The 7,065-nt window shown below is 38.9% G+C and overlaps 2 non-coding genes across 2 annotated transcripts; one reads left to right on the top strand and one right to left on the bottom strand.

The window, feature by feature from the left end:
- Positions 1-6,415: 6,415 nt before the first annotated feature.
- Positions 6,416-6,487, bottom strand: trnad-guc. The gene has a single exon. It is a non-coding gene; the product is annotated as a tRNA-Asp (tRNA).
- A 506-nt stretch (positions 6,488-6,993) lies between these two features.
- Positions 6,994-7,065, top strand: trnad-guc. The gene has a single exon. It is a non-coding gene; the product is annotated as a tRNA-Asp (tRNA).

The following is a 7,065-nucleotide window of genomic DNA, read 5'->3' as shown; positions in this document are numbered from 1 at the left end:
AACAAGACAATGACCCTAAGCACACAGCTAAAATAACAAAGGAGTGGCTTCACAACAACTCTGTGACTGTTCTTGAATGGCCCAGCCAGAGCCCTGACTTAAACCCAATTGAGCATCTCTGGAGAGACCTAAAAATGGCTGTCCACCAACGTTTACCATCCAACCTGACAGAACTGGAGAGGATCTGCAAGGAGGAATGGCAGAGGATCCCCAATTCCAGGTGTGAAACACTTGTTGCATCTTTCCCAAGAAGACTCATGGCTGTATGAGCTCAAAAGGGTGCTTCTACTAAATACTGAGCAAAGGGTCTGAATACTTAGGACCATGTGATATTTTAGTTTTTCATTTTTAATAAATCTGCAACAATTTCAAAAATTATTATTTTTTGTCTGTCAATATGGGGTGCTGTGTGTACATTAATGAGGAAAAAAATTAATTTAAATGATTTTAGCAAATGGCTGCAATATAACAAAGAGTGAAAAATTGAAGGGGGTCTGAATACTTTCCTTACCCACTACATATAGTGACACATGAGTCACTGTCTTGCACCCCAAAACACGAGGCCGAGTCTCAGTACTTTAGCAAAACCAGATTTATTCAGCTTGAAACAGGAACAGCATGTTATTTATTTATTTTATTTATTTAAGTTATTTATTGTAGCGGGATCTACCACACTTCTATTCACAGACACAGCAGTCAGGCAGGATCATGGACAGGTTAGTGGCCAAGTAACACTGTTCCCTGTATTTATTATGTTCCTTGCATCACCCATTGACGGCAGGTGCATACAGTGGGACCGCAATCGGCTCGGATTTGTTTTCACAGTTGTCTTCGGCGATCGCAGTTTGGGATGCTCTTCGGTGTGTTGTCCCGTTGGGGGGGCATCCCGAAAATGGATATATATAGAGACAAGACTGACTTTTGGTTTTAACAGTTACAAATCTTTGTTTTACCTTAATTAGCTAACTGATAGGTCCATCATTCTTTCTTCAGCCAAGCTTATGTCAATGAACTGTATTGCAGCAGACATCTTATGTCTTAAAAAAATGAATGAAAAACAAAGACAGTTGTTTGTTAGTACACAAGTACCGCGTTCTTTTTTTTAGGTTAGAAAAAACACGATAGTGATACATCCTGATCTACTCAAACGGTCCCAGCAGTCAATGTCTTCTTCTAATGTATTTTCAGGGAGCACCACCCCTGGCGTTCACATGCACTTGGACAGCCGGTGCATCCGAATTGTTGAGTCAGAACTCAATGAACTTAGAATTACAACTCAGCTCCCAGAACATTGCTAACAAAACAAAGCTACCCGAATTGTCCGAGTTGTGACGTAACGCTAACCTTCCACTCTAGGCAACTGTTAATAAAGCATATAACCGAAATGCCATTTTTTGGTTGAAGTGCATTTGTAGCGAAATGATAAATACTGAAAACATTTGTTTTGCCTTTTATTTCCACAAAAAATGCCATTCATCTTTAATTTCTTTTTGTTTACCTTTTCAATAGCGAACTTGCATTTTCCTAATCAGTCCGACTGGAAACCCACAAGAACGCAATGAAGTGGGAAGGTGAAACATCACATTTCAGAGCTCCGAATAGTCTGAGAACATATGAATGCAGCATTTTGCATACTGAGCCACTGGCCAGATTCGTAGTGTTGATTAACCCATTACTATTCGCAGCTCATCTGTCTTATTTAGCATATTCAACACCTTCTGACTTGACAGGCACAAACTGCCCTGCTCACGTTCTGGTTTTTATTCTTGCAGGCCCATAGCCCATCAAAACTTTCATGTTTTCTGCCTGGGACATTACAGTATTTTATCTAAATACCTTGCCAGTACCGTCATTCTGCCACACCACAATTTTCTAATGCAGTTTATTTTCATTTATCAGAGCGCACCATCAAAGTGTTTTGTGGACCACAACAGGTCAAACTTTTTCAGACTTTCTCTATTTTGTCAAAACTGTCAGGCAATTCGGATATAAAAAGACAAAAAACGGTGCAAATGGTATGACGTTAGCTAGTCATTGGTTGGTTTGCACTGCATCACAATGTTGTTCGGTTGCTGGTTAAGTTAAGAAAAAAATACGATGATGGGTTGTGGATCTCAAAATGCAAATTAAGCACATTTAAGGTAGGTGAAGTCTGTTCTGTTATCTGCAGTAATGATTAGATAAAAAGAATGGCTGGATTAAGAGCCCCACGAACCCCATAAGGATCCCTTGCACCTCACTACTACAACTAGGTCCGTACATACACTCATACATTACAAACATCACATATGGCATTAATAAAGTCACCTTCAAGGACTGAAATAAAGAAAACTGCACAATTTTGGTGTGGGTCAATTTCATTTTCCTGTTTTGTTCATTTACGTATTACAATGAATGTAACAAAACAAGTTAATGAAGTCAACATCACATCTGGAGGAAATTAACTTTCTTCTGCTAGAACTGTTGTCGAACATCAATTTTTAAAAGGCTTATGCCAATTTGTTAATAAAGGTGATATAGAACTCAATGTTTTGGGTTCACATATTGGCACCAAATAAAATAAAAAATCCCATAGAAGGATTCCTTAATTTGGATTTGGTGTTGGCTTGGAGCATCTTATCTCCTGCAGTGGCCTTGTTGTCTTCATGTTTATGTCAACTAGGGGGCTCCTCTCCCTGCTTGCTTTGTTTGCCCACCCCCGGGTTTTGTAAACCGGATACACAATTTAAAGAGATTGTTATTTTCATGGGAATTGTTACATACTCTTTCAATTCTATGTTGCATTGCTTCTCTGTGATCATAAATATAAACCTGACCGAACTGTGGTTTCTTTGAAATTAATCTTGTTGTAGCTTGAATTGTTGCTGGACCACAGATTCTCATTGCGTATGGTCCATTATTGTGTAAATCTTCGTTTTGAGAATTGAATGATGCAATTGCGAAAAGTTTATTGTAGACTCAGATATTTTACCTGTAGTGTTTATGAATTTCACTTTCAACAAACAACAAATCTTTTTATTCTCGCAGATGCGCCTCTTCATTGGGAGGCAATACTAGTTTTTCCTTATGGCATCACTAATTAGATGATCTACAAATCTCTGACTTAAACTTTAAAGCCGAACAATATCTACATACTTCTGACATATCACCCATGGCTATATATTCGAGTAATAATTTCCATTTGTTTGTGCTAATGCAATCTTTATTATCTTTTTTTGGTACTTTCGAATTTTCCTACATTCATATTCTTCCTCTGCATGTGTATCATGCCGTTTTTTTTTTTTTTGAGCCTTTCCAATTCCACTGCTTTCATAATCTCTAACCTGCTCTGCATGTTATCACGCCAACGTTTTTGAACGTCTTTATGAAGTCTTTTATTTCTGACCTCGATTGGACCTATGAGCTTTTCAATTCCACTTGGTCCGGGCTGATTATTACTTTCCTTATTTTCAGAATTTGTACATAAATTATTATTGTTCTTTTGTTCATTCTTTTTTTGCCTTCTTTTCTCTCTAACGTTTTCATGTCTCTTTTCGATGCGCTGCTCTTTCTTCTTTGCTTAGTTATTGACGTGTCATCTAGAATGTATACATTTTTCAGAGCTGGGTGCACATGAAGTGTCTGCCAAAAACATTTCAACAACTGAGAGGTTGGATGTCCGTGAACTTGTTTTAAATTGGTTGTAAGTAGGGCGTGACGTGCAAAAGTCACCGTCTCACGGGTCTTGCTTCCAAAGGTTGTAAAGTCTAGTCTCGCAGGACCTCAAAGTGTCTTTCTGAGAAGATCACGTTTCGACCCAAGATTGTTTTATTATAATAGAGAAATATCATTATTACCAGACTGCAGATGCCTGTCAAAGCTTACAGATGCATCGATTTTAGCCATCCATTTCCTGACCATCTGTAAGATCAGTCTCATTACTCTGAACTCTATGTACAGCTTGTCTAAATTATAACATTTGCCACACCACTGGAATCTCATTTTGAATGACCATCCATTTTCTCTTTTTGTTTTTTTTACAGTGCAGTAGCATATTTATGTAAGATCTCATAAAAGTGATATATTAGACACCTACTATTCTTTAAGCTTTAAGCATTTTTTTAGGTTAGATGAGATGGGTTTATAATTGTAAAGATGGAAGTGGAGTGGGGATGACTTGTGGGTACCTGTAGTGTCACTGAAAATGTGGACTTTTCTTATCATTAGGCATTTTGTTCTCATATTTGTTAACGTTTCTTTGTGAACAGGTTCCCAGGATATGCATCCAAGTCACGCTCATGGTAGATCCAGGCATGCCTGAAGCCATTGCGGCCTTCCAGAATCTGAGTTTGACTCCTCAGGGTTAAACCATAGGGAAAGAATGTCTAACACAGTTTACATATAGCTGCGTACTATCAACAGGCTGAACTTCTATGTCTCAGTTCCTTTAGTTCATTGTGATTGCACAATGCAACCTGCTCGGTTGCTATTAGCCAGCTTAATAAATGGATAAGTATCTGTGTGTCTGTCTAATTTCTATGCCTTTATCATTGCAAAAGATGGCGCATCACAAACATTTTTAGTAACAAAGTGCATTGCATTTGTCATTCTAACAGATGCTACATCACAAACATTAAAATTGCTTTTATGAATCCCATGCTAAATGGCATATAACAAAGACATATGCATTGCATTGCATCCTCGGATAGCACAGCTAATACATTAATAATTATGCAAAGACCCATCAGAACTGTATTGTTAAACAAGTAATGTGTTTAGAAGACTAACATCATTTGTCTTATATGGTACAACAATACGATTTGTCAATTATGTTTTTATTTGTCACCATCGGATGATGCAGTCAGCAGTAACTGGTACCAAAAAGCATGATTGTGTTTATACATTTAGTTGTCGTCCGTTATGTGTTCAAGATGCTCAAAGCATCGTCGTTATGTTTAATATCCTTTATGTGTGTTTTTTTATATGGGGAACGATTTCTTGTATTCGAGTAATTTAAGTTTTATATTTAGAGTTGTGATTTCTATATAATTCTGAAATGCGCTGTATGCTCTCTGACAGTAAGAGGCACTGTCAGAAGCAGCAATGTCCTTTTGTTTTATGTTGTTTTCTTTAAATTTATAGATAGACGTTGTTTTTTGTTTCACATTTACCTTTTCCCAATTGCTACATTAAACAAGTGTGTGATGAAAGGGGATTGAGTGATGCCTGTCACATTTATACACAGAGTATAAGAGGGAACAGAACAAGTACAGATTTAGCAGTATCAAAACGGAATGTCGCAGAACAACGTGCCGTGCTGTAAATGCAAATTTAGGTAGCCAATCTGGGAAAAAAATGGACCAATGATAGCAGAGATACAACCTCCGACAGTGGTGCCTACATACCAGCACCTGATTCAATTACCACATTTATCTGCGCGGACCTAGCAGGAGACTGCAAAATGGGAGGTTCTACGCGTGAACGTAATCGCAAGTAAGCCAGTCAAAATCATTAAGGGGCGTGACTCAAAAACGATATAAAAGAGAAATGACGGCGTTTGCCTCTTTATTTGTTAGTATAATCTCTGGTAGGAGGTATTGTTTTGTGCGGAGAAGTTTACAAGCGGTTACAAGCCAGGTAACATCGGGGAAGGCTAGTTCGTCGTCCTATTTTTAGAGGTTTAACACTTTGCGAATGCATTCTTCCATTAGTTGGTTATTAAACGTAGGTGAATGCGTAGCTTTCCTCTTTGTGAACGTATTGGAGGAGGAACTGTAATAAAACTACTTGCTGGTCCGCCGTTTGTTTCATGCTGCGGTCTTTCGCCGGGCATCTGGTCTCGACAGGCCAGAGTGAAAACGTCACATTGACAGTGTAATTAATGGTTGACTCTACGTCCAGAATTAACGGAACTTATGAAAACTGTTCGTTTTATGGTCGGCCGCCTTATACCGTTTTGTATGAAGGAGAAGAGAAAGCCTTGTCGGGGACGGAGAAACTACAAATTACGTGATATTGACTCGAGTGTTTGGAGAAAAATGGAAAGTGTTAAAAGTTTAAGCTGACCACGAAGCGTTAGACTTTTGAAGTGCCCATTATGGATATTCCAGAAGTTTTTCGTTACGGTATTTGTTATACATGACTCTCTTCTCATCAAACTTTTGCCGCCGTTGTCTAAAATGTTTATTTCACTAATTTGTTTTTCCCCGCCTGGGAATCGAACCTTAATACTCCGTGTTAAACCTTTCCGGATTCATTTTCTGTGGCAGTGGTTACCTACCACGACTGCAAGAATTTTTTACCAGATAGTTTTTAGAGGCGCTGTTCCGATCGCACGTGCAGCACTAAACGGACAAATTACATAGCGCGGGCAGTGTTTCTGTCGATAAAGTGTTATGGGAGTTGGAAAGAAAACTGCAATAATGCCAAAAATGGTCTCCCCGTCGGGGAATCGAACCCCGGTCTCCCGCGTGACAGGCGGGGATACTTACCACTATACTAACGAGGAGTGTATGTGAGTATTAGGGAGTGTCTGCAAATTATGACAAGTCTTGGTGTTTGCGGCGACCTGGTTAACGATGGTATTTTTTATGTAGTTGCGTCCGTTTATTTTGTGGTGGTCTTACAAATGGGATATTGTTACATTTACATAATGTGTACATTTACTGTCAGACACTACTGTATACATTATGTTGCACACCCAGCGGAAAAAAGTATTTTTTTATATCGAAAATGCAGACTTATACCTGCATTGTGAAAATTGCCAAGCCTACGCGGCACAGCAGAGTCCGACTCGTAAAAGGTAGGATCCAAACCGTAGTTTCCTAACGATAATGTGAAAAGTGGGGAAAAAAAATACAAAGCTCCCCTGTGTATGCAAAATTGTCAGCGCAATGCTCGCGATAGAATCTCGGGAAAGACACCGTCGAAAAGAACACGGTATGGAAGTTATTACTAATATAAAATTTTTTGGTGAAGATCAAAAGTAAGCGATAGAAGTACAGTATTAACTACTCCTCGTTAGTATAGTGGTGAGTATCCCCGCCTGTCACGCGGGAGACCGGGGTTCGATTCCCCGACGGGGAG

This window comes from Polypterus senegalus, chromosome 4 (genome assembly GCF_016835505.1).
Source record: "Polypterus senegalus isolate Bchr_013 chromosome 4, ASM1683550v1, whole genome shotgun sequence".
Taxonomy (NCBI): Eukaryota; Metazoa; Chordata; class Cladistia; order Polypteriformes; family Polypteridae; genus Polypterus; species Polypterus senegalus.
Note: the sequence above shows the minus strand (reverse complement) of the source record. Positions and strands in the feature narration are given on the sequence as shown.